The 22958-nt window shown below is 39.8% G+C and overlaps 1 protein-coding gene across 1 annotated transcript in view; it reads right to left on the bottom strand.

The window, feature by feature from the left end:
- The window catches only part of LOC104640061 (sodium channel protein type 2 subunit alpha-like), a 75917-nt gene extending 57068 nt beyond the window's left edge, over positions 1–18849 (bottom strand). Inside the window, exon 1 of the mRNA XM_075756757.1 lies at positions 18734–18849. The gene's annotated coding sequence lies outside the window, so the exon portion shown is untranslated. The remainder of the gene's footprint in view (positions 1–18733) is intronic.
- Positions 18850–22958: the final 4109 nt, after the last annotated feature.

The following is a 22958-nucleotide window of genomic DNA, read 5'->3' as shown; positions in this document are numbered from 1 at the left end:
ACTCTAGTAGTCCTATGTCCAGCGCTACATCATTGGAGAAAGTTTCAGTTAAATCTCCCTAAAATCAGTGCTGTGAATAAACACAATGGACTGAAAACACTCTGTTTAAGACTGAAACATTAATGACTAAGTCAAAGACTCTTCCCAAAAACTGTCAGAAAAAAGCTGAGCATCAGAAATCTCTAGGCATCAGTCAACCTTACAGTAAACCATCACCTTTAACAAAGTCACACAGAGAAAGCCAATGTTATACTACAACCAAAAACAACCCACTAATCAAACCAAAGCAGTTTTGCAGTATCTCTACTTCCTTGAGAGCTTGAATTCTGGGGAAATGTATCTACAGACAGTGGCAGTCAGATTATTTTAAACAGCTTAAACAAAAGGAACATGCATTTCTGCTTGCATATAGAAATTTCTACCCATTTCTACAGGTAAGAATTTTCTGGTCTCATAGCAAAAAGCAGCATTATCTGAAATAACAAATCTAATGATCTCTGCATCCAAATAATTGTTACTTCACAAGAGTTTTAGGACTTCCTACTTAAGGATATTATTTCCCCTGAAACAGGTCACTGCTTTAAATTACCCATATTCTGCCTTTCTTCAGAAAGGCAAAAGCAGAATTTCTTGCCTCCAGCAGTTAGAACTTCGTATCTATATAATGCAAGCAAGCAAGGAATTATCTTTCTAAACAAATATATGATCTACCTGAAAGTCTGAATGACTTGAACTTCTAAATGAGTCTCCCCTGAGAGAGAAGAACAATATTAAGTAAATTGAGGAGGAGGAGTATGAGTTAGGCTCACCTCCCTTCATTCACTGCAACATGTTTGCTGACATGGTGTGCAGTATGACCTATCTCAACTTTCTGCATTCACTCCTTAAACAAAAATGCATTTCAAATTAATCCATATCATACACTAGTCTAATTAAAGCCTGGCAAGACCATTACATCACATATCGTATGAGTTTTAAATAACCTATTGTGTTGATTAACTATTTTTTCCTTCCTATACAGTGGTACTGCTAATGGCTATGTCCTTTTATGATCAAATATATTTTTCCATTAATCATCAAAAAATTCTGGGGGTCCACAGAGCTGACTAAAACAACAATACAGTTTTTCTTGGTTTTGTTTATAAAAGACAGATGTTCCTGACATTGTTAGCCATGTATTGTCATCATACTAGTATCTCCACAGCTCTGCCCATGACCGTGGAAGACAATCTAAATTTACTGATTGGTCATTCTTACCAATCATTAGATAAAAAGACGTTACACACAAGGGGCCAAACATACCAAATAAAAGAAAAATGTCTCAGATCAATTAGTTATTCCATTAAGGCTACTATTTGAGAAAGAATTCTTGAAGGCATATGGCTGAGGCTCTGCATAGTGCCTGGGGGAACCCCCAGGTCCAGCAGAACTGCTGTCAGTAGTGACTAGGCTACACCAAGATGAACCTCTGTTTTTTTGAAGGCAACTCATTGGATGTTGTGAGATTTATGTTTTTAGGAAGGAGAATAAATCTTGGAATCAGTCATAGCTACAAAAGACAAAACATTTACTAGAGAAATAACTTATACCAAGCTTTTGATAGAAAAATTAGACAACCCAACAACAATTCAGATTCAGTTCTCTCCCTCAAAAATAGTAAGATAATCCTCCCTTTAAAGATGTTTTCACTGCAAGTTAAAGGATTTAGGGCTGGGAGGAAGGAAAGAAGTTGAAAGATTTTTTCTCCTTTTTTATAGCTAGGTGCTGGAATTTTCACAGTGAATCCATTGCTGATCCATTAAAATATATGCTCTCAAAGTTCGTTTACTATCCAGAGAGACTGCCTCAGCAGCAAATCAGAACTGCTCCACAATTGGTTCAGACCTCATAATTTAGTATTAATGAATTATTAATACCGTAATAAATAAATTACATGCACACAATATTAAAAAGTATATAAGCACTGTTCACAGCAAAGAAACTGCACACATCCATGTACATGGGATTCTTCATTAGTCTGGCTCTTATAAGCATGGAATCAAAAAGTCATCCGTTATGCCATGTACGTCAGAATGCTCCACGTAAATTACATGAAGTTTGTACATGATCCTCAGACATTGCAGAAACATCTCCAAGTGATTTAGTCCAACTCATGCAGGTGTAGCACTTGCTATAATTTTTTAGACTTTAGACTGTTACATGGTTCAAAGTTTTGTTATCATCATTCTGATAACTTTACTGTAAAATTGATTTAAAAATAAAATTATCTTGAATGTCTTAACTCTATCTATCTTAACTCAATGTATTGGGATCCCTCTGACTGACTGTACAGACACCATCTTTACATCAATGAAACTTTCATTAATGCAGAAAGTATTTTTGTGAATTATGACCCATTTCATTAAAGTTAGAAGAAAACATTGGATTTGTTTTTTCCACACAGGGAACATGTATGCCATGTCTAAAGTAGAAGATTTAGTTTATTTCTACTGCAACTAGAGAAGAAAAAAAAAAAACATCAATTTTTGGTATTGTATTTATAATCAGTTATGTAAAATAAGATTAAGAAATCAGAAGGGAAAAAAATAGGTTGAAAGGCACCTTTGGAAGACAGACAGTCCGGATTGCAGCTCAAAACGAGGCTAAGCTTACCTACCTGAGACGACTCATACTAAGAACTCAGTAGGTTCAAAGGGTCAGTTCCAGGTTGCTTCCCCAGGCCCCTCCACTGGGTCTCTCCAAGATCTCCCAAAGTGCCGTAGTAAATCCTCCACCCACCACATTCCAACTTGCTCCTCGTGCAAGCCAAGGTTCTTTTACCAGCCCTCTATTAACCCTCAGCACCATCTGCCCCTCCAGCTTTCTGGCTTGTGTTCTACCAGGGCTTGTGTTCTACCAGGTAGAACTCATGAATATTTACTACAGGTTTTTGCTGGTCTGTTATCTAATTCCTCTCTGTTTTTCTGCTGAAGTATTGGGCCATCACTAACATAAGTCACCACTGCAAACCAACAGCAATAAATTATGTCAAAAAACTGCAGCTAAAAGCTTCCCTCCTGAACCATGAAAATTAATTAGGAACTGAAAGAGAATGAGCTCTAAGCTACACCAAATCAAGGTTTAAAAAAACAGAAGACTTTTTTATATTAGGAAAATCCTCTTGAATAATAATTATTATTTTTTAAAAAGAGAAATTGTAACAAATTCTAACAAGATACAGGTTTAACATACTGCAGAACCCAAACCTATGTTTCACTGGATTCGAAACAGTAAAAAAATAACATTCTCAAATCAGTAAAATGTACACATACCCTGTTTTTTATCTCTCAGTAAGATCAAAACATTATTGTTTCCTTTAGGCCATAGTAGCAAAGCACATGTCTACCTATAATACAGAATACAGTTTTCCATTAACTGAAAACTGCTAAAATTCTGAAGCAATCTTTAAGTTTATTTGCTGTTATAGATAACATTGTTATGATGTAATAAACATGATGGATTTTTATTACATGTTTTTAATGATTATTTTAAAAATTAGTAATTTTGTTGCATTTTGATTTTCCATGGAGTAAATGAGGAGTTCTGTAAAATGGTCAGAGAGCATAATTGAACAGATATATCATATGAAAGATTTTAGAATGCAAACGTGCTTTGTTAGCGCTTTATCACAAGCTTTATAGCCTGCAAATACCAATTGCATCAGGTTTTCTCCCTCAAATGTTTGAAAAGGATAAGATTTTTTTTTTTTGCAAGTAATAGAGGAGAGAAGGAGGGGGAAGAAGAAAGCAACTACCTCCCCCTCAAGTAAATACATAGGAGGTGAAAACTAGCTACTGAATGTAAGAGACATAAAGCAAGGAGTACAGCCAGACCTCTTCCAGTTCCTCTTTCTGGCCAGACAGGCTCCCTATACCTCACTTAATGGCCTCATTAGTGTAATCTGAGTCTACTTTTTGTGCCTGTCTAATTTCCTAGTGAGGCTCAGCTGCTGTTCTGCAAATGGATACAGGCTGGGAGTGAGCAGTAAAACCTGGCTCGGGTTAGAGTGATACGGAGGCAAAATTCACAAATCCGTTCTATGTCTTTGTGCAAACACCCTGAAAATGGAAAATTGCATCAGCATACATCATCGCAGAGATGTATGGCAGGATGTTCTTCTTGTAAAGGTTCACCTGTCAGGTTCAAAAAGGATTTAGCACCTCCAGTATATTATTGAATTTTTATATGCATCAGAAAAAAAACTCTGTTTACTCATGACATCCATTAAAAAGCCACAGAAGCGGAATAAGCCTGTAAAATTGAGATGAGAGTTCAATACCAATTATTCTGTTCAGTTCAACAGCCAAAATGCAGTGCTGTGTTGCTACAAGAGATTTTGAGGCTGTCAACCACACTGGCAATGTTCACTATCTGCTTCCCAATGAACATGAGAGAATGAGAAGAGAAAATTCTTGACACCATGATGGGAAATCACAGGAGATAAAGACCACAGCAGACATGTAAGAGAAACTTCATTCTCATGACAAACCCTTGCTAACATACTTCCAGCTAAAAGTTCTGCCCATAGTAATGAAACATTTTGGAGTGATGCTAATGCCATTGTTTATACTACATCAAATCCATACATAGAAAGCTTTATTTTCTAAATATTTGAATCTGCATTTTAAAAAAAAAAAAAAACCAAACCCCAACCCACCAGACAAAAAGCTGCAGAACAAATGCAGTTTTTAATGCCATGCAAGAAAACACCAGCATACTTTAAGAGTTTCATATTAAGTTCTTCACAGCGGAGTGCCCTAAGAATAGCTGTGTCCCCTAACGAAAGCCACAACACAGGAGCTGGACAGAAGTCTATCAACAGTGCTGGTTTTCCTGATGTCCCATCTGGAGGTAATGGAGTTATGGGAACAGAACAGCGATTGCCACCAAAACCTGCAGAATCTTGACAACGTGGGGTCTTAGAAAGGACTGGGATGAAAGAAAAGCTCACTTATTTGGCAATCTCAGTTACCCTTTTTCTTTTGCCTCATCCACTAAGGTAGTATAAAGTCTGTTTATATAGCTGCATCTCTAAATAAACATGCATGAGTAGATGTATTTATGAAATAAGGAAATAAAAGTATTACTAATTCCCTAAGCTTGTAAAGCAGTTCATACAAAAACTGCCAAATAGTATGAATATTCGACAAACACAGAAGTCCTTGCAAATCTGTTAGTAACAAGATCTTGTTTTGGCCGCAGTTAAAGTATTTTAATTTACATTTAAACCTTGAAATTACCTAGGCTTTGAAGTTTCTGAGATTTTGGCAGCATCTGAAAAGAAAATTGTTTCACATTTAGTCCTGGGTGATCTATTTAGATAGTTCATTCCAAGATAAAAATAATTAACTTTTTCTCCAGAAACTGCAACCTGGCCTCACTTATAATTTAGTAATTATTCAATTATATAATTTTTGAAACAGAAAATGAAAACGCTACCATAGTTGAAGAAGAAAACAGATATTCACAGATGTATAGGAACATGAATTGACATACAAGAGGGAGGAATTTGCAGCAGACCAAGCATGGAAACTAATTACCAACTCTGAATTAGCAGGTCTATAAGCCAAGTAACTCTTCTAAAAGCCTAAAATACAAGACAAAATGGAATACGTGCAATAACTATTTGTATATATTGTAATTTTTTTTTTTAGTTTGAATTTATATCAGTATTTTGAATCCAAATCTTTGAAGACAGCCTTTGACTTTACTAAAATTTTATAACAAGCTAGAACTGTTGATTAAAGTCAGATTTAGATTATTTCCTCCTCTTTCTATAGTAATTCACTATTATTGATGATATAAATATTAAAAAAATAAATAAATCAGTTACATTCGACTCCAGCTTTACTGTCAAAAAGCAGTATGATCTACAAACAAAAATATAGTAAATATAAGGGAATGAATCCTGTCATTTGCATGTTCTGTCCTGACCAATTCAATTAATACAGCACAGTAATATTGAAGATTCATTTGTTACTATGAACACTAATGCAAGATCATGCCTTCTCTTTGACACCGTAGCTCTGGAATATCCACAGGAATGTCCATCAAGCAAAGGTGCCAGGACTGTATAGACAAATCAAAATGTGTTAGAGAGAAAAAGAAACTCATCTGATTGAAGCAAAAAATATATACAGGAAATACATACATGTTTGCTAAACAGAAACATGCAGAACACGGTAACATTACAAACAGCATAGCAGTTAGAGTGGACATAATGGCATGAGAGGAAGTATTGATGGCCTTTTTCCTCATGCCAAATTTATCACAAAAAAGAAAAGCAGGCACCCCCCTCATCGTTTTTAACGCAAATGTTAACCAAACTATTTCTAGTGTTATGCCAGGGGATGAAGTAAAGAGATAGGAAGCTTTTCCTTTGGTTTTCCTATACTTTCTAACAGTCAGACCTATTTCACTACGGAATCGCTATCCATCACAAGACAAAGGGAAAAAAGATTGTGAAATTAACTTGGAAAACAGGTTGCTTGAAGTGTTAGAAAATGTTACGGTAAGACTAGGATGATAACCACAGGTCTCTTACACAATCAAGTCCTGCATTTGTTACACTCTGTCTGTTTTGCTGTTTTGTTCAGGGATGTAATTCTTTTTAAAAGAAATTTTTTTCTCTATGACCCACTGAGTCTTTTCTGTAAATAATGTTAATTCACTTAGTCTTAATCATTTTCAGACTATTCATGTGATCTTAAGCCAGAACAATGGAACTTCAAGGCAGCTTTGGCCGTAGTTTTCTCTGGGGCTTGAATCCAAAAGTCTTTATATGTTCTGAAGTATTTGTCCTCCCTCACCCCTTTTTCTTCTTGGCTTTCTATTTTACTTGGTTCTATATTATGGCACAGGTCTGCATTAAAATTTATCTGACAGTACATCCAGTTGGCACAAATGCAACAGGAAACCTTTCTCCACTTGCACAAACCCATACAAAACCCACACCACCGGAGACTGTAAAGGACAGCTGGAAACACATCTCTCACGTTTTCATTTACTTATTTACTTGCTTTTGAAAAATTACTCGCATTCAAATTGTGTAAACAACAATTATGGACAACAAAAAATTAACTGGATTAGATGAAGCTATTTTAAAACAAAACCCCAAAGTTAATGCTACCCTTGCACCTGCAGGGGAGGTGATGAACAAATAAACAGATATGACAGTATCCTCTACAAGAAAAGAAAATCTGCTGAATGAAGACGGAAATGCAAATCTGGAGTAGTAATTTCATTTCATAATTGTTTCCACTGAAAATGTTTTGCCCTCCACGTTTAAATCTAGAGTTTCATTGCACTGGCTGATATTGATTTCCAGCTGATATATGAATAAGAGGCAGTAGGAAAACACTGTACCACATTGGATTGTTGAAAAATACTGAAATATCAATAGTTATTAATGAAGCGTTACTATCGATAAAATTAGAATCAAACCAGGGAAATACATTCTGCAACTAATTTACCTGAGTCAAAAGATGCCAGTGCTATGTGCAATGAGAAACAACTTTTGGCAATTAAGTATAAAAGATTTTTGAAGATCAGTGAGAAAAGGATCAACTTCTATGAGCTATATCATGATAATATGTAGACAAAGATAAAAGTAGTGTGTTGGTGCAATCCACTCTTCTGGTCATTGACAACAGAAAAAAATTTTTTTTAAATATTTTTTTCACCTCACTAGTATGAGAGATATCCATATTTTCCCAAACATGCTCAAAAATTCAATTATTAAGACTACGGAGACAAAGTTGATGATAGTTTTACTGACCTAGCTCTTGGTAAATTCTGAAATATTCAAAATGTTTGCAATCATTGTACCAGCTGCATGACTACATTAAAAAAAAAAATCTGCCAAGTCACACGATATTATCAGGGCCTGCCACTTGGTAGAAGAAAACAAATACAGACATGTGTCTGCCAATAATACCTATTCAGAAGTCACAGAACCACCCACTGGCATAGAATCACCAATTTCCCCTGCCTTGAACCCAGCGATTCACAGCCTTTCTGAAGCACTTGGTGTTGTTCAACAAGCCTGGACAAGGCTTTGAGCAACCTGATCCAGCGAAAGATGGAGCAAAGCCTGGCTATGATGACAGCCCTGCCTGAAAGATGTCCCTGTCTCCAATACAGAAAGGTAAATACCCTTTTGATCAGTACAGGCCCCACCTCACACACGTGAAAGCACTTCATAGGGTCCCCCTTTCATTAATACAGTGTGATCAGCAAAGGAAATATCCAAATTGATTTCCCTGATAGTTATCAGTGTTTGTTCATGATCAAATCTTGAGCCATGAAGAATACTTCTGGAAGTAACACCTGTTAATCATTTACTTTGCAGCACAAAGCATCATATAAATATGGGCAACCTACAGGCACATCTTTGAAAATATACCTACAGAAGCGGTAACTAAAAGTAGTCATAAGCATAGAGGGGACAGACATTCCCCCAATTCTTACCACTCAGATTTGCAACTGAAAAAGAAGGCTATATCACAATATGCCTTTAAAAAAAATCATTTAGAGGAACATAAATAATATTCCAGGTAAAGGATTACCGGTAAGATGGCAGGTAGTTCATTCCATAAGACTGGATCAAATTCATTCTTCATGCAATTTTGTCATTTTAAGGGACGCTCTGGAATCACCCTAAGGCAAATATGCAATTGAATGAAAGGGTCTCACTATAAAATCTGGAGTAAATGTGGAGTAAAACAAGCAATTTGAGGGCTTTTTTTGCAACATTTGAAGGCATGAGAAGGGCTTGAGAGGCCGTATCTCTGCCTCAACCTCTACATTAAAGTTGAAAGGGCAGATGGCAAACTGCATATACACAAAAGCTCTTGGGTGGATTCAAATATGAAATTTAAAGGAAACTATTAGAAAGCATCATAATATGCTTTCTTCATATGAAAATATTCAATAATCTATTGTTCCTTGATGTAGGTACGCAACTTTTCCTAATACACATGCAGTAGTATGTAGTTCCCTAGAACCTTGCTGCAGAAAGCAGCGATTATATTGCACAACCACAATATAATTAAAACCGAATTGCAAGACATTCACAGAAAACATTTCTTAAAAAAGCACTATATAATGTGCAACATTTGGTTTAAAAAAGTAATTTCCTTTTTTTACTTAGTTCACCACCATTTTCTTTTTCAGGCAAAAAGAAAGCAGCTGTTTCAGTCCAGACCACCAGAGCCACTGTACTTCATCAGCACTGTGGAATGGCACTCAGCTTCAAAACCTTCCGTGTTCCTTCCTTCCTAGTCATACAGTAGGAATAAATAATTTAATCAAGTATTCATCAGGAGAGGGGAATAGCCTATTAGTCTGTGCCTGCGTTCCTTCCCCCTCACTTCCTTGCATTTCTTAGAATTCAGATGAGGTAAAGTGTACGTCTTTCTTTTTATCTGTGTATTTTATAGCTTAGCTAAAACACAGCTCTATGAGCTTAAGAAAAAAAGAAATTTGTGGATATCTTCAAATTCATGCACAGTTTTTCTTAAATTAAGATTAAAGAACCAGTATAAACAGAATGTTACAATTTTCGGAAAAGATCCAGAAAATTCACATGGCATAAGAAACTAGAATGGCACTAAAACAATACTACTTCTAGAAAATGAGTCACCAGAGATTTCTTCAATCCCCAAAATTAAACACCCATCTCCTTCTTAAAGATGCCTATGAGCACACATCCTTGTAACGCAAAATCATGAAAAAGGCAGTGGGTTTTGTGGCTAGCTCATTTGCTGTAAACACATTTTACTTACGAAATACCAACCTACAGTCATTTGACACATTCGTCCAAAGATGGGAGAAACACTGTCCTCAATCTGACTGACCAGGGACAGACTCTAAACAGAAAAAAGTAAAGATCATCCTTATTTATTATTTCCATTTAGGCTGGACTAGAATCCTTGTAAACAAAAAATACAAATGGACTAGCAACTAGTGTCTTTGCCAGGCACCCTTGTCCCGCTTCTAGAGTTTTTAATAAATGTTTTAACAATGTAAAAGCTTGGAAAAAACCCAAATATATCAGTACTGCTCTCAAACATACAATACACCTGTGTTTGGCTCTAGAAATGATGGCATTTGCTTAAAAGAATGGGAGTTGCTGTTCTGAGGGTTATAAATGCTTGATGCCATTTGCCTTCTGTTTTATCTGCCTCTGTGATTCTATTACCACACTGTCAACCATTCCTCTAAAAAAACAAAGTCATCACTCCCCCAAGAATGAGAAATTTACTTATTTACTTTTTTCTTATAGTGAAAGCTAATGGTATGGTCTGGAGGCTGAAAAAAAAACCCACCAAAAAAAACCCACAACCCACAAAAACCCACATAAAAAAACCCCCGTAGACCAAAACGCAAGCCCTAAAAAATGTTCTACAATACAAAAACTTGAGATTCATTTCTAGAATAGAGTCACTTTGGTTTCAGTGCAGAACACCCTACTTCTATATCTATGTCCCTCAGAAAAATTCTGAGACAATTTGTCCAGCATATCCATGCAGTACTATTTAATTTTAAAGAAATTCCTATGATTTGTCAAAGATTCCTTAAGATTTGTCAAATCATATTTTTTTTAGATTAATAGAAACACTCTCTCACCCTCTGCATGCCTTTAAATTATTAGGTAATTGTTTGAATCTTGTGGGCCACTGGTCCATTTGGCCCTGTGTCCAACTCAAAGAAATCCACAAAAAGTAAGTAAAACATGATGCAGCAGAAAATGCGTAATTTACAGTATTTCTGAAAGGCTCTGGGAAGTTTTTAGTCTGGTCCCTCCTTTCCTGTGCTCCTGTCCCTGGCATTGCCTCTCCCACCAGAATCCACAAAACAAAAAGGTGGGAAAGCACAAGGCTATGATAACTTCTGTACTGTCTTTTCACAATAGATAAAACTACTTGCAAAGGAAGTGTCTGAAGACTTTGTTGAGAATTGAATCAACTTTCTACAGCACAAAACAAGACACTCAGTTTCACAGCGCCTCACAAAAGTCCATTTCAAGCTTCTGAACTTCTCTAAATTATCATCTCAGATATGTTGCTGCACACATTTCATTAGAACAATATGTGTCTTATCCCTAAAGAGAAAATCACTGTGATTATTTGGAAATAAAATAAACACAGATACTTTTGCTAATAAGTGTGGGTTGTCACAAATCCAATCTCTGTTTACTTAGTGCAGCAAAGCCTCTGGAAGTCATTACTTTATTCCTTTTCATCATCCATGTAGTAGTACATCGTCACTACATGGAAGGAAGAAACTCTGCTTGAATTCACTAAAAGGACAAAGACGCAGCAAGATGAAAATAAAATACCCCTCTGGGGATCAAGAGATGGAAGGAGAGTGAAGGAAAGAAAGACAAAGTAAGCGATCATGGCTATTTGGTGCTCCAGACAAGTGGACTCTTCTTTCATTCTATTTATTAAATCTAGTTAACAAAATAATATTTTTTAAGCCACAGAAACTGCTACAAAAATATCATTAAATATCATCTCTGAAACATTAAGTATTAGCCACAAGTATCTACACCCTGAAAGTTTTAAATCACGTCTTCTCTACAACAGTCTTTGTCTTACAAAAAAGAACTGAAAATTAATACATCATTTGAAGGCCATACAACAGATATAAGTCTAAGATGATAAAGGTAAAAACCCATAACAATTGTTGGGTTTACTTACTGATATTCTTTAAATGTCCGCCAAGGCGTCACTATTCTGAAATATCTTTTCCACCTAAAACTGAGGGTCATGTTATTAATGAAGTGAATAATTTGAGAGTAAGTTGAGATCTCTTTTTGTAAGAGGCACTGTATACTCTTTTTAACATGGGAAAAATATAGTAAATCCTTCTTAAAGATACATCAGCCTGCAAACAGAAAAACATGCTTCCAAGAATTAGGATTTATTATTGAATCCAAATGTAAGTTAACTAACTGTGTTGGTTTTGCGTGGCAAGGTTTTGGTAGCGGGGGGGCTACAGGGGTGGCTTCTGTGAGAAGCTGCTAGAAGCTTCCCCTGTGTCTGATAGAGCCAATGCCAGCTGGCTCCAAGACGGACCCGCCGCTGGCCAAGGCCAAGCCAATCAGCGCCTCTGTGATAACATATTTAAGAAAGAGAAAAACAGTTAGAGAGCGCTTTTGCAGCCAGAGAGAGGAGTGAGAAGATGTAAGAACATCTGCAGACACCAAGGTCAGTGAAGAAGGAGGGGGAGGAGGTGCTCCAGGCGCCGGAGCAAGATTCCCCTGCAGCCCGTGGTGAAGACCATGGTGAAGCAGGCTGTCCCCCTGCAGCCCATGGAGGGAGGATGAGGGGGTGTAGCGATTCCACCTGCAGCCCGTGGAGGACCCCACGCCGGAGCAGGTGGAGACACCTGAAGGAGGCTGTGGCCCCGTGGGAAGCCCACGCTGGAGCAAGCTCCTGCCAGGACCTGTGGATCCGTGGAGAGAGGAGCCCACGCCAGAGCAGGTTTGCTGACAGGACTTGTGACCCCATGGGGGACCCACGCTGGAGCAGGTTGCTCCTGAAGGTCTGCACCCCGTGGAGGAGACTCACGTTGGAGAAGGCCATGAAGGACTGTCTCCCGTGAGAGGGACCCCACGCTGGAGTGGGGGAACGATGAGAGGAGTCCTCCCCCTGAGGATGAAGAAGCGGCAGAAACACCATGTGATGAACTGACCGTAACCCCCACTTCCCGTCCCCCTGTGCCGCTGGGGGGGGCGGAGGTTGAAGCTGGGAGTGAAGTTGAGCCCGGGAAGATGGGAGGGGTGGGGGGAGGTGTTTTAAGATTTGGTTTTATTTCTCATTCCTCTACTCTGTTTTGCTTAGTAATAAATAAGATGAATTCCCTCTCTAAGTTCGGTCTGTTTTGCTCGTGATGATAATTAGAAAATGATCTCTCCCTGTCCTTATCTCGACCCATAAGTTTTTTTTTTCATTGTACCTTTTCTCCCCTGTCTAATGAAAGAGGGGAGTGATAGAGCGGCTCTGGTGGGCACCTGGCCCTCAGCCAGGGTCAACCCACCACACTAACATATTTTTCTTAAGAAATGTAGTATAAAATATAGAGCTCAAAATTATCTAACACAATGATCCACTAGATCATGTAGTTACGTCCTTTGAAATCTCACGCACAGGCTACAGAAGAGGCTGTGTTGATCAAGAATTTTGAATCCAATAGCAACAGGACTGACTGCAGGCAGAGGTCAGGCAAGCCAGTATCTTATATCCTCTAAGACAGACCATGAGATCAAGAGAAGCTCAACACAACCCATCACCACCAGTGCTCCACACAAAAACTGCAGTCCAAGTGCCAAGACAAAAGTGCTGTAACAGAAAAGGAACTGTATTTTTACTGGGATAGGAGAGAATTAAAAATAGATTACACCATGAAAATTGGTGTCTCCTACCCAACAAGTGGCTGTGTTCCTGGACAAGATCCCTCTGACTGTGCTGAACCTGAGGTCTCTATTTTAAAGATCTTTCAGGTTTTGATTGACTGGTAAGGAAGGCAATCACCTTCATGGCACCCTTACTGTGAAATGACTCCAAAAATGAAGTTCCTCCACTGCTCTTTCTATAGATATGTTTACCTAAGCACTGCATCCATGTATTATTTTCCTCAACAAGTATGACCTCGCTGTGACTATTTTTAAAGCCCCACTCTTTCCTTTCCTCAGTTAGTCTGTATGTATTCGAAGACAACCAACGCTAGAAGTAGTCTATCTGGTAATTTCAGCTCCGGAATAATGACCCTCCCCTTCCCCCACCAACTATCTACTTAGGGAAAAAAATCAAAAATAAAAAAATGAAAACATCCTGTGGACCAGATAAATAAATCCAGTAAAACTTGTAGGAAATCAGAAGATTTTTCAAAAAAATCAATGCTGCAAAGCCTTCATAAACACATTGTAGCTACACAATATATCGTAACTGCTTTCCTTTGCCTCTGACTGTATCAATTAATCTGGCTATACATATTAAAAAAATCTGAAGGTACTGCATATCTTCAAATCATCAAATTTATTTCAATTCCTCTGAGTTTTTCTGCCTGAATGCAAACCTTGCTGAAAGAGAAGGGTTCCCAGACAGAATCAGGATGGAGATATGAGAGCTGAGCAAGCGCAGAAAAACACACCACTTGCTGGCCAACCACAACCTCAGTGCTGAGGAAGCGTGCAGCTCCCAGGCAGCAGGTACCAGAGAAGCCACGGAGGGATTTAGGGCAAAGAAGCACAAGTCCCTAGTGGGTGGCAGACCTCCAGAACAACTGTGTCCTCGCTGGCTGGCCAGCTGCTCAGAAGGCACACTTCTCACCACTATAAAGTATTTGCATGCTAGTTCATCAAGCCAGATGGCCAAGAAGTATACACACACTAATTAAGCATTTGGATACCAGACACAAAAAGCTCCTGGCTGCTCTCTGATCAAATATCAAACATTTCCTCTGCACATGCAGTTAAACTGCCAGCATGGTTGCTGCACAACTGTGTCTAACCTGAGAGGGCAACTATCGCAGCGGGTGGAGGCTGCAGCATGAGAGTAAGTCAGAAGGGAAGGCTGGAGCCACAAGGATCTATGGTAAGAAAGATGAGGTGTGAAACGGTCAAGCGTTACTAACATTACTAACGGCAAGAAGAGAAATGCAGCAAATGGAAGGGGAGAATGTAGCCTTTATACAACCTGTAATAGCCTAACCACTGATCTAGAAGTTACTTATACAGTAAAAATATTCAGGCAAAACACATCTCAGGGATGTCGTAAATATTTCAAGGCGTACATTATACATTCAGGAAACCTGGAGATATATTAATGAACACAGTAGGGTTTCAAATTGCATACTTAAGACAAAAAAAACACATTGTCAACACCACTGTAGCAAGGTAAATCCATATCTTCAAAAGCATTGTAAAGTCATATGCACCTTAAAATGACATCAAAGTAGGTTTTAAGATTGTGTTTGCTATGTCATTATTTTTCCTCCATAGTATCTTCTCACTGTATTATCTACTCATTTTCATACCAGGACAATCTGTACAGGAAATCATAGTTGTCCAGATACGAAGCCAAACAGTGAGTCAAATGCAAAGGGCTTGCCTAGCTTTTTCCAGGAACTCAGGCAGCAAGACTTGGCGGTCTCTCAGGACTACCCACAGGACAAACCAAAACTCCCAGAGACAACCTGTCTGCTGCTGCTTTGGATGCAGCAGAAATGGCATCAGATCTCTATACACTGACAAGTACGCCGGGCACAGTACCAGTCCCAATGGCACCCCAGTCAGCGCTGCCAGCCCCTGGGTGCTCGAACAGCCACTAGAGAATACGTGCTCCAGCCTGTCTGCAGAAGCAGGTTATGCTGCAAGGGCACAGAGGGACACTTTATGCCTCTCGGCTACTCAGGCCACTCTGCCTAAGATATGGCAATTTTAAACAACAATTTTATGTCCAAAAATTCAGGATAACATAGGATAATAATTCTGCGAATGCATCATCTGAAAAAGATACAATTTCAGGCTAAAATGAAAATAAACTAGATCTATATGTCAATAACCTCGCCAACAGAATAATAACCCAAGAGGATCAACTAAATGTGAAGATACGGGAGGGACTCCCATTTAATATGTCACAAATATGTCAGAAAAGCGCACATTCTCAAAGAGGCTTGCTGGAGCACTGTTGTTGTTTTCCCTTACTTGTTGAAGCCCAGGCAAGAAAATGTCATGGTGTGACTTCTTTCAAAGGAGGAGTTCAATCTTGACAGAGATCTTGACAGAACTCCTATGGAAATATCTGTATTAAACTTACCTGCTCAAATATGAAAATATATTAAAATTTCTGTTTTGTTTTTTACAGAATGCAACAACTGCATGTGAGATGGTTAATTTTTCTCTTAAACTTCTCCTTTGCTACTGAATTTCTACAGTGGATGTCTTCCAAGACTTTAAGGAAACCGTTTATATGGAATTTATCACATCACGTGGGAAAACGCAACCGGTATTTAGAAATGTGAGAAAGGGTTTATCTGGAAATCAATTAGTTAATGGTGACAAAAACCTTAACAAGAGGAACAAGGCAATTATTGGGAAATCTTCCCTAGTAACAGAACAACGTGCTTTGGACACGAGTCCTTCAGCCAGCACAACCACTCAACATTGAGAATGACTCAAGTCTCTCTAAGGAGCGTGACATCTGTGATTATTATTGATAAATACATCCTTGTCCTGGGCTGAGTTTACAATTTATTGCAACAGGAGGGAAAATCTTTTTGAACATTAAATTATACCAGTTTTCTCTCCACGTGTTCTGGATTGTATGCACATTTGTGGTCCCAAAGGACATGCTGCAGAAGGCATCCAACTTAGTGTCCCCATAAAAAAAATTAAATGAGGACACATGTGCTTAAAGGATTGGATCCAGGGATAGTATGTTTCCTTGGACTGCAATAAGGTGGAATGTCTTCTATACGTGCTATCACTGCTTATTAGTAGTAAGTATTAGCAATAAGTAAGATTTGCTTATATGAAGAAAACGAAAATATTTATCTTTTCAGCATGTGCCTCACACAAGAGAAATGAGTTTTGAAACAAAATATTGAAGGCAAAAACTGTCCATATCAATATTGCACTGCTGGTAATAAAACCTTAAATTAACAAAATCTATTTAAAAGCCAAGGAATTAGTTCATGTCTCGTACTATTTATCTGCACTTTGCTTTTCTTTTAATGTGTGTCATTTCAAAATCAACAATCTGTTTCACTCATTTCCATTTCTCTCTGTTGAACTTCAGCTGCAAACACTGAATAATGTTTCAAATATGAAAGGGGCAACGTTTGCTTTTGTGTCTCTTAGGAATATCTTGCCTAAGATTTATGCAAATCTTGTACTTTCATCGAATCTGTGTTGGTATAAACTTCAGCTAAATACACTTTTAGAAGACCATTTAAAAACACAGTATTGTAAAAAATATGTGAGAAAGAAGAAGAAACGCCACGAGCCTAGATGAAATGATCCTCTTGAACCCCTAACGCAGACAGGCGACAGGGATGGAGCACGGGTGAAGATGACAATAAACCCCTTGAACTGGCTGGTGGCCAACCTGGCCTTCGGCAAATCTTGCCACACCCTGCGCACACCTCCGACCACCCTGAACCTCAGGCTGCGATGCACACGCCAGAGCTCTGCCTTCCCAGCCCGACACACCCTTTGCCATCAGGACTGCCCAAGGAGCCGCTGGGTTTCTCACGGAGAGATCAGAAGCAACATACAGGATGTATTCTTCCTATTTGCCTCCAACAGCTGTGTTTGGCAAACAACAACAATGCAGCGACTGGTCAGATTTAAAGAAAAAGCAGATTTTCAGTCCACTTAGAAAAATAAAAGTTCATACCTTATTAGTGCTGTGGTGCTATGCATCAAGTGGTAAACATCATTACGGTAATTCATCTTAGGAAATACTAAGAGTTTGGGGGGGGGGGGGGGTGTTGCTAACTCCCATGCATATATTTGCTCTAAAATAAATTCAACTGGGAAAAGAAAATAATGAAATTTTCCCTCCCACTATTTAATTTTGCTTTTTGCATCCCATTCAAACTAGAAGTCTTTTTAATATATTCCAGAAACAATAAGATATGCTGGTAACAAAAAAACATTATATAGATTGAAGTCCTCAAGTTAAATGGCAAAATCTGAATTAACAGAAGTAGGGGAAAAGTATACGGCAATTAATTTTCTTGATGAAAAACTTCCCACTGCATGACTTTTCATAAATCAACCATGCACTTTTGTATAAGGGTTGCTTCCATCATTCGCTTTCTTACCAAGCTTTTTTTGAGGATGAAGCAGTACCACTCATGTGGAAAGCACAAAGTGTGCTTTTCTAAACTACTGCTCTTTGTATAAAAGTCATGACAAACCAACTTGGATAAACAGGACAACTTTGCTCCACCCAGAGTGCAAGACGGGATGTGAGAAGTTTAGAGTTAAGGTAACAAGGCACATAAGAGCAACGAATGTGTCGGGTTTTTCTGCTCTACATGAATACCCAGCGGATAAGGCTGCCCGGGATGGGAGCATGCTGTTCTCCCCAGCTTCTCCTGTTGCTCTCCCTTCTCTGCGCTTCTTCCATCTTCCTGCAGATGTGGTCACCAGTGCTTAGCAACCAAGGGGACATGATGGCACAGAGGAAAATCCTTCATCTGGAGCTCACCCTACTCCACCTCTGCAAACTATCTTTCACGGCAAATTAATAAGAATATGTTTTCTTTGTTGCCTTAGAGATACCAAGTGGGACCTCAGAGGTAGCTCGGTGTGAGCTGAATCTTCTTTCCTCGGTGGGTGTATGGGGGAGAATTTCACAAGCTGGAGACTAGGAGAACCTCAGACTTGCCGGTAAAACATGCTAATGCCATTTAAAAAAAAAAAAAAGAAAGAAAGAAAAAGAAAGAAAGAAAAAAGAAAGAAAAGAAAAAGCCAGGTGCCCTGGTGATGGGGAAGAGAAAAGCAACAGAAAGACAAGGGAATGAACCGAATACACTACCTACTCCTACTCAGTGCCCCAACCACCCTGCAGGGCGAGGCCAGGCGAGGAGGGGGCAGAGGGACACGCGAGCGACAACCAAAGAGCAAAGTCTGGGCAAAAGGCGGCGGACAAGACGGAGGAAAGAAAACACTCACCTCTCCCATGCCACACCACCGGTACGTGCTGTCTGCGCGCTGCAGGGCGGCCGCCGCCTCCCAGCCCCCGGCGCCGTCTCCGCCGCTCCCCGTCCCCTCCGCGCTGCAGCCGCCGCTCCCGGAGCCTCGCCCGGCCCCGACAACTAAGCGGCCGCGCCCGCCGCCGCCGCAGCGCCCCCTGGCGGAGGCCGCGAGCAGGGCGGGGCAGGGCGGGGCCGGAGGGCGCGGCCGCGACGGCGGAGCGGAGGGAGCGCGCAGGGGTCCCCGCGGGAGGGGGGCGCCCGGCGGCGCCGTTAGGGTATGCCGCTGCCGGGAGGCGGCTGCGTAGAAACTTCGCGGCTGGACAGCGCGTTTCCTCCGGGCAGCCGTCCCGCTGCCGCCTGCCCGTGACCGCCGGGGCCGCGGCCGCTCCTGGGAGTCTCACGGGGAGCCGGAGCGGGGGCTCGACCGGCCGCGGGGCGCCCGGTGCGGGTGCAGACGACGGCCCGGCGGGGCGCAGCCGGGGAGAGGCAGAGCGAGGGTCGCGCCTCTGCCCCTGCAGCTCTGCGGGCGGCGCCTCCCCGCCGGCTCCCGCTCCGTGTGCGCGGCGGCCTGCAACCGGTTTGCGGGCATAGGACGCTTCGCTTGCCCGCGTCGTTTCTTCTAAACGGAACGCCGAAGTAGCTCCGTATAGCCGTTCTTTTGCTGTTCTTCAGTCGTGTTCAATGCTAAGTGGGTTTCCGGGTGGAAGTCATTCCTTGCTGTCCTTGGGCTGTAACGTCACACATTTGCCTAGTAAGCTTTCAAAAATATTTAAGCATGCTTTTTCTGCTGATGGCTAGCAGTAATACCTTTTGAAAATCTCTTGGAAAGCAAACAATGAAAAATAAACTAGTCCCCAGCTCAGTGCGAGAAGAGGTGTTTTATGTGTTATTTTGCTAACGGGAGTACCTCAGAGGAGTTGTGTCTTGCTCAGACAATAAAAATGTCCTCCGTGCTTTAGGGCATGGCCAACAGATAATAGTTCTGTGCAGATTTTAGGGGAAAACAGGCACCTGAATAACACTGAGCATTCATGCTCTGCAGCTCTATTTCTTAAAATGTCTATCTAAAACCATTATGGATAGCTAGCCTCAACAAAAAACACAGCTAAGTGCAAGTTAACATGCTTAGCCCCTAAGTTAAAATGCCAGCCCAGCTAGGCTCCTTGGCACTTTCATCATCAGTGCTTCACGTTCCTGAAGGCCTCTGGGGGGCCTGGGTGCTTGTCTGCACCCACTCCCCATTCTCGTGTTTTTAGAAGCACAGTGGGTCTAGGAGGCTGCACACATTAGTCACGTCTGTAGTTTTTGTCTGTGGCCATAGCATAACACAGGACCATGAAAAGTCACCGGAAATATCTTGAATTCCCTGCAGCTTCAGAGCAGGGAAGGGCAACATAGGATAGTTTTGGTGTCAGAGTATGAAAATTAAGCATATACTTGTCACAACAGAATAATAATCTAAGTGATAACAATTGTTTTCTTCATCTTTAGAAATAAATCTACACCTTCTGTAGAACTAAGAAAAATACATTAACAAAATGCACAAGCATAGATTTGAAAATGTTCTTACGTGATCTGTATTCTGTGCTTATGTTTGCTTGCCCAAAATCTGTGACTTTTCCTGATGCAGCACCAGGGAAAGGGAGGAAGGGGTGCTGAGAGGGCATTTTCCTCTTCAGTTTGTTATGTTACCACAGAGAATGGGTCATTGTTTCTGTAGCATACTTAGTCCGTTCCTCAAGTTGTGGCCGATTTGGTACAAGCCCCCAGCCACAGGAGCCTGCATGGAACTGTATCCATATTGTCCTGTCTGACTGCCAGAAACTAGCTTCTTGAATGTGTCTAGTTTTCTCTTAATTTTAAATAAATTTTTAAAAAATAAATAAATTGGCACTTATTCCCTGCAGTATAGTAACAGTATTTCATAGCTTCTGTCTGGTTGCTCCAAACAACATATATTCTAAGAAGCTGTAATTTAGCACAGGAGACACTGTGACCTGACTTTGGTGGCTACAACAGAAACCCTTTAGATTTCTGTATGCATTTAAAGTTGAATGTTAAACTGAAAGAGATCACATGCAGAGGGAGAATATTCTTTTTATTTCTTCTCCTATTTCAAAATGCAGCCCAAAGTTTTTTCCCCTTTTTACTATGTTCTTTTGTTTCATTTTTTTCTTTTCATTATCATTTTGACATTTTACTGCTGATGTACATTTGCTTTCTGAATGCCTTGGCTATGTTGAAGTCTGTGACATTTCAATGTCCAATGTTACCGGAATAGTTATGTTTGTCTTTGGGACAAGTCAGGCCTGTGATATTTTAGACAATGATGATTATGTAGTTGGCTAACAATGACAGTCCTTTTTAAAATTACCATGCATAATACAACCAATAGATTTCCTTATGACACAGAATGCTAAATTAACATTAAATAAGTAATTTGTTACATTAAATTGAAATAAGTCATTCAAAAGCATCCCCACACAGCTGTGGCATTTTTCATCTGTTAGATAACAATATCTGTGGCGATGGGATCTGGATTCATTACTAGGCTGTGATTACTCAGTGCTAGAGTCACACTGAAAATGAGTACTGACTACAGCTAATTTACTGATTTGCTCCCTGTTTTCACACAGACAAAGTCTTAGTCACACCCCATAATAATAATAAAGCCACTATTACTGTTTAATACAAGTAATAGGATCATAACCCTAATAGCTAATTAATAAGTGAAAAAGTGATGGAGTTTATCAGATGGTAAAAACTGTTTCCAAGAGATCGTGAATTGCAATAGTTAATATCGTAGCACCACTCAGTGTTCAAAGTGGGTATAGCTTTGTAATCAGTACATTTCTTAACAGCTGTGTTGCCACCTGAAGAAACACAGTGACCTGACTATCTGTCACGTCATTAATCCTATATATGGCAATGTGCAGGTTACTTAAGGTATACCATGAGAAAAGTAAAGCATGGATACAAACGTGTGGTGAGTATAAACATTTTGGAAGAAAAATGTCTAGTACCTATCTTGATATCAGTGAGCCAAATGGAAGTATTAACGGAACGGAAATGGCTACAGTCTATTACCAGCATCTTTTCTCCAAAAGCTAAAAAAGAAATTTTGACCCATTTAGTCCTTCAGTTCCTCATCTATTTTCCTACTCACAATAGATCATCCCGAAGAACAGAACAGACTTACCCTCTGCCCACGCTTCCTGCCAAATAACATTGTACCATATAATGCATTACTGTGCTAACTTTTCATTCATGGACATCATTAGCAAGGAGACAGTCGATAATTGGCTTCAGAAAGTCTAGCCTCTTGCATCATACTTCCAGCTTGGCACTGGGTCATGTTAAAGTCACAATGCTTGTATTAATGTCACAGTTTCCTCACAAGGATTGGATCTATGTGAAATTAAAATGATCCTATTTTCTTCTCCAGCAATCCTTGTTTCTGTCAGTCATGAAATATTGCTGTCTCAGGAGCTGCTTCGCTGGTGTCTCTACAGTGACCCAGCTTCCTCAATGCCTGTCAACAGTCAGAAACAATTAATTTCTGATTGGATTTTTTTTTTAACATGTACTTATATTAATCTTCCCCTCCTCTTAGTCAATAGCTGTTATTTTTTCTTCAAAAATTGTACCATCAGATGTCACTACTTACACTGTCCAGTTAGGTTTTGTTTCTGGCATTATATTGTCTACTTTCTCCTTGATTTTCTTTACACTGTAGCTCTTCTTGTATTTTAAGATAAGCCAGTCAGATGGCACCCTACAGGAGAACTGTCATGTGTGTGAACTCATTCTGACCCCATGACAGGGGTCTAAAAATTCGACATCAAATGCAATGCAAGATGGTTTTTGATGGTGTGAGTCAATATTAGCATAGAAAATATTCATGCCAAAACGTGCAGTATGTCAAAGTACTGTGTCATGAGACACTGCTGCAGCAGCTCCATGAACTACAAGTCTACCTTCGGCTGATTCAGAAGTGCTGTTGCATCAAACAGCATACCAGTTGTAGAAGGTAATCTGTTGCTGGCTCTGTGATTCCTCTGCCCTTCCACAGTATATCTGCCATTGGCTTGTGCCACAGAACTAGCAGACTATTATCACTGAGGTATTAAGACCTTTCAAAATCTGCTAATGAACTAGAATATGGCTATGACATTATCTAACTTAAAAAATACTGGAAAAGT

The sequence above is a fragment of the Balearica regulorum genome, chromosome 6 (genome assembly GCF_011004875.1).
Source record: "Balearica regulorum gibbericeps isolate bBalReg1 chromosome 6, bBalReg1.pri, whole genome shotgun sequence".
NCBI lineage: Eukaryota > Metazoa > Chordata > Aves > Gruiformes > Gruidae > Balearica > Balearica regulorum.
This window is presented reverse-complemented; position numbering and strand designations above follow the sequence as displayed.